Source organism: Leptopilina boulardi, unplaced genomic scaffold (genome assembly GCF_019393585.1).
Source record: "Leptopilina boulardi isolate dan_hultmark-lab unplaced genomic scaffold, ZJU_Lbou_2.1 LbouV2_310, whole genome shotgun sequence".
NCBI lineage: Eukaryota > Metazoa > Arthropoda > Insecta > Hymenoptera > Figitidae > Leptopilina > Leptopilina boulardi.
This window is the reverse complement of record NW_026137875.1, coordinates 4,223,573-4,235,532: the sequence shown is the minus strand read 5'-3', so window position 1 is coordinate 4,235,532 and position 11,960 is coordinate 4,223,573.

Genomic DNA, 11,960 nt, shown 5'->3' with positions numbered 1-11,960 from the left:
GGGGAAATAGAAAAAAAAAGTCAGTTATTATTCTAGAAAAATATCGTTGAGAAAAATTATTACGTGAAAATTTTTATACAGAATTCTATGCGGGGTTAAAAATAAAAAATAACTCACCTGAATTTAATGTTAAAGGAATCATTTCGTGAATGGATTGAGATTTTTTTGGTGCCATTTCTGAAGAAAATATCGTGCCGGATATATTAAGAAAAACTATTTTGGAAAATCCGGACATTTTTTGTTTATCCTTTTTCATACTTCTTGCTGCCCTTCAGGTTGTTTACACTAAATATTAAATTAATTAATTAATTTTTTAAAAATTTAAATAATTAAAACAAATTTTAAAATATAAAAATTCAGAGAAAAAATTAGTTATCTTTTTTTTTTAAATATAAAGATACAAAAGTTAAATAAGAAAACTAATTTTTATATTTTTTACGTCGGTGATGTTCACAACATTTTTATGATCAACGATTGGAAAAAAAGTTAATTTTTCAACAGGAAAATAAAATTTGCCTATAAATTTTTTTTTCAATTTTTGATAGAGAAACGTAATAATAATTATAACGAAAAAAATTTTTTTTTCTTCTAAATTTAAAGATCATAAACGTTTTGAACTTCATTGACGTTATTTTAAAAATTTATTAATTGGTAAAATTTAATAATTAACTTTTTCAAATATTATTTCTAAAGTACATACCAAGAAAAATATTATAATTCAAATATTTTTTCTTAGTAAAAAATAATAAAATTATTAATAAAATTTTTCTTAAAGAAAAATTTTGAATTACATTTTTATTTTATGAACTGATTTTGATTATTTTTTTTATACGTCATATGACTTTATGTGATTGATATAAATATTGATTTAATCGGAGATTGATTCGAATAACATTTATTTTCAAAGATCCTTTCGTGTTCCGTTTTCTGTTATACTATTTGAAATCAATTAATCTCTTTATCGCACAAGAACTCTTATAGATGAGTGAATGTGTCACGTCATCTTGTAGCGTTAAGATTTCTGCTGCTTGTTCTACTCTTCAATTATTTCCTTCAGTGCCTTTTTCATTGTTCTTGTAGTAATCTTTCTCAAGACACAATTAAAAACTTCATTAATTTTTTTTTTTTTTTTTTTTTTTTTTATTAAAGATCCCGAAGAAAACATCTTTGTCAATCATTTCTATTCGTTATTTAATTTTTAAAAAAAAGGTTGAGAATTTTTTTTTTCTTTTTAATTAACAAACGTATGTTATACGATTTCGTTGAATATTTTAATATCGCCATAGAAGTAAGTAAATTTTTATACAAAAATTCCAAAATTACATGTCACTGAGAAAATTGTGTTCTTGTTTTTATTTTTTCAAATTTCTTTCAAAAAAAAAGGAAAACAAAATTTTACTTTCAAAAAAAGATTACAGAGTTGACACAAAAAAATTGATTTCAAAATTCCATGATTTTTTACAGTTTTTCCAAAATATTTTTTAAAAAATTCTAGATTCAAATATAAAATTGTTTTTTTGATAAATTTTTAGCTAGTTGCGACAAAAAATACAAAATATGTTAATTAAATTAACAATAAAATAATTTATTCATTCTGTAAATAATTAAAATTAAAGTTATTATAGTGGTTTCCAATTAGATGAAAAAATATTAGATAAAATTAAAAGAATTCAAAAATCCCCAGAATGAATTTCAAAGTATAAGGCAACCCTGGATTATTATTTATTTTGGAAAAATAAAAAATTATTATTATTAATTTATGTGAAAAATTGTCACATAATTCATAATGAAACTATTTTATTCCTACAAGGAAGTATTTCATTTAAAAAAACTAATTTTGTAAAAGCACGTAACAATTTTTTTAATTAATTTAGACAATTTTTAATTTTTACTGAGTGAATAATTCTTCCCAAAGCTACACCTAATAAAATTTAGTAACTTTGTTAAATTGCATAAGTTAGAATAAATATATTTATTTGAAAATAAATTTTTTGAAAATTCATCAAACTTTTTTTTCGAGTTATAAGAACTTTTGATATAATATAAAATTAAAAGTTTCCTCCATCCTGTGTCTATGTGCATCAAAACTAAGTTAATGAAATTATTAAAAGAAAAATAATATTCAAAAATCAGAAAAGTTCGCAAAGTTAAAATACTTGAAAAATCAAAATAAATAATTGAGGATAGAAGTAGTTTTCTAGAATGTGAAAAAAAAAATTAATAAAATAAATTGAAGATGAAAATATTTGTGAAGATGTTAAAAAAGAAAAAAAAATTAACAAATTCGACGTGAAAGTGAGAAAAATGAAGAAAACAAATATATTAATGAAAAACTCAACTAGTTTATAATTTTGATTTCAATTGGAAAAAATTAAAATTTTCCCCGCAAAAACAAAAAACAAACGTATCACTTATCTCACATAATCTCTGTACGATGCAATGCTGCTCGTGTTTAGAGTAAAGAACATCGCAGCTTGGAGATCTATCGATCCACGGGCCTCTGATATTTAATACTTTCACTTGAACTCCTTGACCTGCGCACAATATTATTGCACATATGTGTGTATATATAAGACATGTGCCAATGATATGCCAAACACGCACACTATTACAATTATATAGCTTTTCTTTCATTTTTTTTTTTTTTTAAATCGTATACCACATATTGTATTTTTTTTCATCTTCAATATTTCATTGACGCACGTGAAAGGATCTCAAAAATTTCATAATCCTCAAACATCAGAATCATTGCAATTAATATCATTGTAATTTGACAATGTCAATATAATTTGCAGCAAAGAACTATCGCATTTACAAGAGTCTAGACAACGATTTATATTTCACTGAACATTATACATCTCCAAGGTGTTGAGAAAAATATTCTCTCCAATTACAAAGCTTTATCCTGATATAAATTTTTTTTTTATTACATTTTATTTAAAAAAAACGGAATTAAAAAATTTTGTAATCTTTTTATAAACTCCCTTTAATATATAAATAAAATATTGTTTTAATAAAACATTATGTTACATTGTTTATTTAGTGCTGGGCACTTCGTTTGTATAAAGCATTTAATTGGATGGATGGATGGATTTTTGTGCCGTATGTACATATATGTGTATAGATTTTTTTAATATCATTTTTTATTAAAATTATATTGTTCTTTTAAATGAAATTTTTTTTTTAAATTATTCAATATTTGATTTTTAAAAAAAAAAAATTTTATCATTTTTATTTTAGACTTTGTTGAATTAATTACAAGCAAAAGTAAAAATAAAAGGTTGATAAAACATTTTTTAGATGGTAATTGCAATGTAAAGTAATAATTAATAAATATTATTATTTATTCATAGTCCACACCTTTCGGTTTCGGACGAACTTCCGGTTTACATCTTTCTATTCTTTTATTACATCAAAGTAATTGCACAAAACGTAATAATTAATAAATATTAATTAATAAATAAAAAATATTAATTAATAAATAATAAATATTAATTAATAAATAAAAAATATCATTAAATATAACAAAAGATATTGAATTATTGTTTGGTGTGGAAAGTTCGATTCTTGAAAATTAACCTCGGTGAAGTTTACAACGTTTATGATCAACGATTTAGAAGAAAAAATTATTTTCTATCCAAATTATTATCATTTTTTGTCTAGACCAATTTTTATAACATTTCTCCATGTGATCAACAATTTTTAAAAGAAAATAATTTAAAGGCAAAAAAATTTATTACTTTCCAGGTGAAAATTGTTTTTTTTTTTTCAATCGTTGATAATAAACGTTGTGAACTTCACCGACGTGAAAATTAGACATTGATGAAGTTCGCGTTTATGATCAAATGATAGAGAAAAAAAATAAATATTTCATCTGGAAAATAATAAAATTTTATGACAAAAAAATTGTTGGTCGAGGAAGGTTATAAAAAATTTTTTAGACGAAAAATAATTAAAAAAAAATTTTTTTTATCATAGAAAATTCTGTATTCTTTGGTACAAAAAAAAAAAATAAATAAAATAAACATTGTGTGAACTTCACCGACGTAAAATTAGAGAGTATTCGAAAACGAAGACTCTATTAATGATATAATCCACTAAATCTTTTACTTTCGCTTTATTTGCCAATCGGGTCGATGTCCTTATCCATCCCGCTATTTATTGAATGTGGTTTCTTATGATTACAAGGTTTTTTTCCAGTAAACATTGCAACATTCTCATTAAAAAAATATATATATATATATTTATCATTGTAATAGTTTTGCATCTCTTTTTTCGAGATGATGCTATTAATCATCATCGACAAGAGTTCGAATAATGAAAAATTGATCGATCCACACTGATTTGAAAGACCTTGGATGATCAAATCGCGATCTACTAAGGCCAAGATCAACGAGTATATAAAACATTCTAAGTTCCATTTAAATATTCACAGTTTAGAGACATTTATTTCCGCTTTCGTAATTTTTTTTTCTTTTATTTTTTCAAATACCGTCAATCGGGATAATTATATCCACAAAAGCATTATTTTTTTTTACTCTACTGGTCATTAAAATTATAACGAAGTATATCGTTATTTAGATATCAGTCCCCAATATTCATTATATGGTCGAGAATTCTATATATTAGTATCAGCGTCGAATATGTCATACAGGAAGATCTATTCGTATGCGTGTGTGATTGTGCGTGTCAGCGGTTTTTCCTTAGTATAGGTGGTTCGTTGTCCAATGAAGGATTAGGAAGTTCCAGATATTTCCGGATTCTCACCGACCAAGGGCCAGCAGGAAGGAAGAGGGCGCGCAGTAATCGATCAGAGATCAATCCGAGCTGCCGTGTTTGACGGATGTGTGCCGACAGTGTGTTGGAATAGACTATCTATATATTTATTTCGTGTAGTGATAAGATATTAAATAAATATTATATTGTTAATTCGTGCGTTTCGTGTATCCTATTCCTTGGGTCAAGTCGCAGCCTCATCGTCGTCCAGCGGATTATCTCAACCTAGAGTGTGTTTTGTGAGTATCGAAAATAAGAGTAATAGGTAGTTCAAGTCAGGTCGTCGTCGTCGTGTTTCCCGATCGTTCTCAGCGGAATCTCCCCTGAGAGAGGCTCGTATGCCGGAGAGTAATTTAGAGAAATCACAGTACGTAATTTAAGCACGAGATCGTGGGATATTGTATTTTAAAATTAATATTTCTAAGATCTAAATTAGCGTTACAAATTGGCGCCCAACGTGGGGCCCATGCTGAGACATTGAGTTGAACTACCTTTTATTTTGCATTCACCGTTAATTATAAAGTGGTAATTATCAGCGAGGAGGTAATAAAGAGTTTAAGCGTGATTATTTATTGAAGGTATTGTGTTGTATTTGTTTGTTTAAGTGTGAAATAATTTGTCTTTCTCGATTTTTCGAATTTTACATTTTATTTTATTAAAATCAAGTGAATTTCTGAACATGTGCTCGGATGTGACGTCATCCGCCGGCCGGTCTCACTTTAGCGCCAAATCAGCTGTTCGGCGTCCCCTGTGAAGCCATGCCGCATGGTTCTCAAATATCATTGAGATATTGAAAGTTTAAAAATTTTTGATTTTATTGATAAATGTTAATTGTTTTTGTGTGTAATTTATTGTTCGATTTTTCTTTTTTTTTTTTGACATTTTTCAAATACTAAGGAGAAATTCGGAAATAAAATTGTAGAGTCAGTGTTCTCGTATAATTACCGTTGATTAAAATATTTGTTCCTTTTTTTTACGAGTATACAGTGACTATCAGCGTAAATCAGCGTTATCAGAGAGTATTCCGTTTAAAGGGAAAATTTTTTTTTACCTTTATATAACGGGTGGAACAAATAATAATTCTCAACGGAAATAATTATTTTTTATAATTTTATCAATTATATGACGCGTAAAGTCAAACAGGACATTACGTTTTTCAAGTGAATCGAGAAAGCGTTCAATTTAATCAATTGATCTTTTATAAGCGGATATTGATTTATGTTTGAATTTATAAATTATTGTACCTTTAATAATTTTTCAGCGACAACAAATTTTATTTTGTGTGTTCGTCTAGTTATGAATAGTGTTCCTTTTTTTTTAGTCCTCGCAAAATTTAACGGTGACGTGTAGTAGTGTGAGTTGCAAATTTTCTTTTCCCGCGTGACGTCATAGGACATTATTATTTTTCCCGCCTAGCGTGAGTAGTGGTGAGAGTATTAGCGCGTGGAAAATTTATTTACGCGGGAAGAAAATTGAGGGAAAAATTGTAGAAAATTAATTTTTTTTTTTTTCTCTCGAGTTGTTTTATTTATAAAAAAAAAAATTGTTTTTTTTTGTTTTCGTAAAATTTTTTTTTTTTTTGGCGTGTTGAAAATTTTTACTGCACAAACTGATCAGCGTTAATTGTCAGCGTGATTATTTGGGTCATTCCATATAACATAATAATTTTTTTTTGTGCATTGTAAAAATAAATTTTTTTTTTCTTTTCTCTTGAGTGTAGTGGGTGATGATAACGAGTGTGTGACGTTATCACTTTTGGAAATTTTATTAAACTGGAGTGTTCGAAAGAATTTAGTTCTTTTTCGCGAGATTTAAAACAAATAGTTTCTACCGCTATGGAATCATATCAGCGACTTTTCGTTAGGCTTTTCAAGCACAACGGTGTTAGAAAAATGTGGGAAGCGATTGGGTTGTTGACAGATGCAGAGGTGTTTGGCGAGTTGGAAAGCCAAAATGTGAGTACGAAAGGGTCGGGACAAGTTCTTCGTGAACGTTTACTGCGTCTTAGAGCGAGAATAATTTTTGGAGAAGTACTTCGTGTTCCGTGGTTAGAGAAATACGACGCGGCCGACTCAGTGGAAACTCTGTTAATGGAGGGCATCCCAATATCAGACGAATTAGGAGCGACAGGTGGAAACTTAGCGTTAGAAGATAATAGTGAAAACGGGGTGAATCAGGGCGGTGACAGGGCAATCCCTGGAACAAGTGGGTATGAAAATGTCGGAAATATAGTTGATCAGCGTGAGGGGGTAAATCCTACCCCACCAGTATGTACGATTACAGGGGTAATTATGATAACCTCGGGTACATCAACAGCGACGACAACTATTTCGGGGTCAACGGCAGGGGTAGTGACGAATGTGACGTGGGCTTTGCCTAACGGTGGTATCCCATCATCAACATTTACGCCAAATTTATTAAGCGTGACCCAGATGGAAGCAATTTTACTCCATCTTAATCCACAATTAGCGGCTATTTTGACACAAAATAGAAATTTGGAGTATGATTGGACACCTCCGGTACAACACGTTAATAATCAGCGTCCGGTGATACAGAGCAACGAACAAGTGTGTGCCCCTGGTAGCAATAATATTACGCGCGGTATGAGTTTGGGTGCAATATCCAAAAGACCGAATAATATAAGCAATGTCCCTCCGACTAGTATTCCCAATCAGCGCCAGACTGAATTACCCCAAAGATCAAAAGAGAGAAAAAGAGTTCTAAGACCTCCAGAGTGGCAAAAATGGGGAATTGGAGATAGAACTGCTTTTAATATTGATCAACAGAGAAGTGAATTAGATGTTGCGGAAAAACATCAAGGAAATCAGCGGAACGATATACATAACAAGCATATAGAGGGCGGTAGGGGAGATAATCGACGTCTCAACAGTGTTAATTCATCGCAGGGTCATAATAGATCGGGATTACATTTATCTTCGGACGAGTCCGGCTCAGCGTCTGAAAATGGTCCAAACCTGGCGCCAACTAGGCATACGAGGTACGTGACAGATATTAGCGCGCGTGCGGTTAAAGCATTAAAGGATTGGGAAATAAAATTTTCAGCGATAGATAAACAAGATCCATTAGATTTTCTAGATAGGCTCGAAGAGTGTAAGGATTGTAATCAGTTCAGCGACTACGAATTAATGAGAGCGTTACCAAGTGTTCTTCGACAAGGAGCAAGTCGATGGTATAGGATCCGTAGAAATGAGATTGACTCGTGGAAGACATTTAAAAAATTATTTATCCGGGAATTTTCAGTGTCCATGGAGGATGACGATATTTGGGACGAGTTGAAGGCCCGTACTCAGGCCAAAGGTGAGAAAATATCAGCGTACATATTGAATCTGCGTATGATCAGCGATCATTTCAAACGTCCCATTTCCGAGGATAATTTGTTGAAAGTGGTCTTCAGGGGATTGGTACCAGAGTATCGGCGTTATCTCGCAACGCATGAGGTTAACTCATTAGCAGAATTGGAGAAAACGTTACGACAACTCGAAAAACTCAAGGACCTTGATAGCCGGTATGTACCGCCACCTTCGAGAGATAAGATGAGATTCCCATTAGCAGCGCCTAAAGGGACTCAGCGAGGATCAAAGATAGATGCTTTTATGGAGAGTTCAGCGTCTGATTCCGAAGATAGTTCAGCGGCGAAAAAGAAAAAGAGTAAATCACCCAAGCGTAAGAGTAGAAAGAGGAGAGAGAAAAATAAAGCGGATGAATCTGTGGATGCGTTTGGATCCAATCAGGGATCAAGAGGGGAACCACAGAAGAGTCAAACCAAGACTGGGCCCAATCATGGCAAAGTTACTGCTTCAGTTCCAAAACCACAATGGGGACAAAAACCAGACTTGGGACCATCCTCGAATTTTCAGCGACCGTTTGTGGGTACATGTAACAATTGTAAAGTGGTTGGCCATCGAGCGCCAGAATGCCCTTACAGGATTTGTTATAATTGCAGAGAACAAGGTCATTTTTCAGCGGAGTGTCCCAAAAGGGACAAAGCGAACAATGTGGCTTGTCAAGTCTGCGGTACCAAAGGTACAGTTTTCGCGCGTTGCGCGAATTGCAAAGCAATTCGAGAGTGGTTGGGAAACGCGGAAGGGGGGGGATCGATCAGCCTTCCCCCCCAATCCCAATCTCGGGGACAGAAATAGATGTCCCAGAAGAACCGGAAGAAATTTTCTTCCAGTTAAAACAAATGGAGTACACCGAAATGAATGAGGAGGATTCACTCCATATTCAGCGTGAATTGGGGAAAATTAGCGAGAGTAGCGATTCGGTGGAAAAAGTGTTGTGTGATCCGTGTCCCAGCAAGAGTGTTACTTGTGAAGTAACAAATGGGACATTGGTATCAAATCCGTGTCCCAGCAAGAGTGTTACTTATGAAGTAACAAATGGGACACCGGAGTCTAACCCGTGTCCAAGCGAGAATGTTACTTGTGAAGTAACAAGTGGGACACCTGTGGTGGTAACTGAGAGTGAGCGCGTCATGGAGAAAAATGGTACGGTTGGAGATGACCAATTCAGCGTATCATTGAACGAGAGTGGGACAGTGTTTCCTGGTTTTAGTGGGACTATTACGGCTGAGAGTGAGACAGTACGTATAGTCCAAGGGAGGGGGAAAACTGCATGTAATGCAGATATAACCCCACCCAAGTGTAATAATTCTCCTGGCGTTAGTGGGACAATTACGGCTGAGAGTGAGACAGTACGTATAGTCCAGGGGAGGGGGGAAACTGTACCTGATACAGAGATAACCCCACCCAAGTGTGAAAACGTGGATGGCTCTAGGACCGAAAACCGATACTTTTGGAAAGTATTCATAGCGGACAAACCATATTTTGCATTATTTGATCCGGGTGCTATGATTTCGGTTGTTGGTCCCCAACTTATGGTGAAATTTAGAGAAAAGTTGGAGGCTACTGATTCAGCGATCCAGAGTGTGATAGGCGGATCCACCAAGACGATGGGTAAACTGAGGTTATGGTTAACTGTCGACGGTCATACACAGTCGTTTGAGCTCAAAGCTGTGGAATCATTGACACAAGACCTGATTCTTGGGATGGATTTCTGTCGTGAAGTGGATATTGAGGTCCAATTTGGAAAAGGACTTTGGAGAATCAAAGGCCAAGAGTGGCACGAGTTTGCGAGTCGACTAGATCAGCGTCAAGATGGTGAAATCTTCGCTGAATGCGCAGGAATTTGTGAGTTGACAAATGATCAGCGTCAGGAAGTTCAGCGTTTAGTCGACGAGTTAGTGTTACCACAGGGTGTAGAGCACGGAATGACAACTTTAATCGAGCACAATATCAGCGTCATTGATCCGACACCGATAAAACACAGACCCCGCAGAATGTCTCCTAAAATGTTAGAGTGGTTATGAGGAACACATGCGATGGTTAAGAGTGGTGCTCGAGAAATTGTCATCAGCGGGACTTGTAGTGAACCCAGATAAGTGCGAGTTTGGTTGTTCTAGAGTAACTTATCTGGGATATGTTCTTGATAGCGGAGGTCTACGTCCAGACCCTGAGAAAATAGCGCCGGTGTTAGATTATCCAGCGCCACAAAATTTGAAACAATTGAGACGTTTTCTCGGAATGGTCGGATGGTATTCCAGGTTTATAGAGAAGGACAGCGAGTTAAAAGTTCCGTTGTTGAGGTTATTGCGAAAAGGTCAAAATTGGGAGTGGGAGGAGGACCAAAATGAGGCATTTCAAACATTGAAATCGAAATTAGTGTCAGCGCCTGTTCTGGCAAGACCAGACTTCAGCAAGCCATTTACGATTCAATGTGATGCAAGCGATTTTGCGATTGGTGCGGTCCTCACTCAAGAATCAGAGGATGGTGAACATCCAATAGTGTACATTAGTAAGGCCCTTTCAGCGTCAGAAAAGAATTATAGCGTCACAGAAAAGGAATGTTTGTCCCTTTTATGGGCTATTAAAAAATTCAGACCTTATATCGAAGGATATAAATTCACCGTGATCACGGATCACAGTGCTCTAAAATGGTTGCGCAATCTGAAGGATCCGACTGGTCGTTTAGCGCGCTGGGCCTTAGAGATGCAACAATGGAATTTCGATATTGTACACAGACGAGGAATTCATCATCATGTGCCTGATGCCCTCTCAAGAATGTTTGAAGATAGTAGCAATGAAGTTTCAGCGTTTGAAACTGTGAGCGATCCATGGTATATTAAGCGTAGGGAATTAGTGGAAAAATTCCCCCAGCGTTTTCCAGGTTGGACAGTAGAAGAGAATAGGTTGTATCGATTTAGAAATTGTCCAATCCTGTTACCATGTGCAGGAGAACAACAAGGTTGGAAACTGGTGATACCAGCCGAGCATAGAGAAAGGGTGTTGAGAGATGCTCATGATGGATTATCAGCGGGACATTTAGGTATCGAAAAAACTTATGGTCGTATCACGAAAGATTACTATTGGCCAGGTATCTGGTATGATGTGCATAATTTTGTGAAATCATGTCCAGAATGTCAGCGTCATAAAGTGTCACAGGAGGGACCACAGGGTCTTATGGGTCAGCGGATTGTTGAACAACCGTGGATGGTGGTAGCGGCGGACTGTATGGAGTTTCCGCCAAGTAAAAGTCAATGCAGGCATTTAGTGGTTTTTCAAGATTTATTTTCGCGTTGGATAGAGTTAAAACCGATTAGATCAGCGGACGGGAAATCAATTGCACGAGCGTTTGAAGAGTTGGTCGTATTCAGGTGGAATACCCCCCGTTTCTTGTTGACTGACAACGGTAAAGAGTTCGATAATAAACTTTTGAAAGCAACCCTGGAAGAATATGGTATACAGCATTTGACAACTCCACCATATCATCCACAAGCGAATCCTGTTGAGCGTAGTAATCGTGTGTTAAAAACAATGATAGCGACTTTTGTTGGTAAAGATCACCGTGACTGGGACAAACATGTCCACGAGTTTAGACATGCTGTGAACACAGCGTCTCAATCAACGACAAAGGTGTCCCCAGCGTTCCTTAATTATGGTTTTCAACCGGATCCTGTAAAGAGTTTACGTCGCGAAGTTGAGGTTAAGACGATAGTTGATCGTTTGGATCCAGAAATATGGATAGATCGATTGAGAAGATTGGATGCTTTGCGTGATCTGGTTGCGAGGTTCATAGATTCGGCGAGAGAAAAACAAACCACTTAT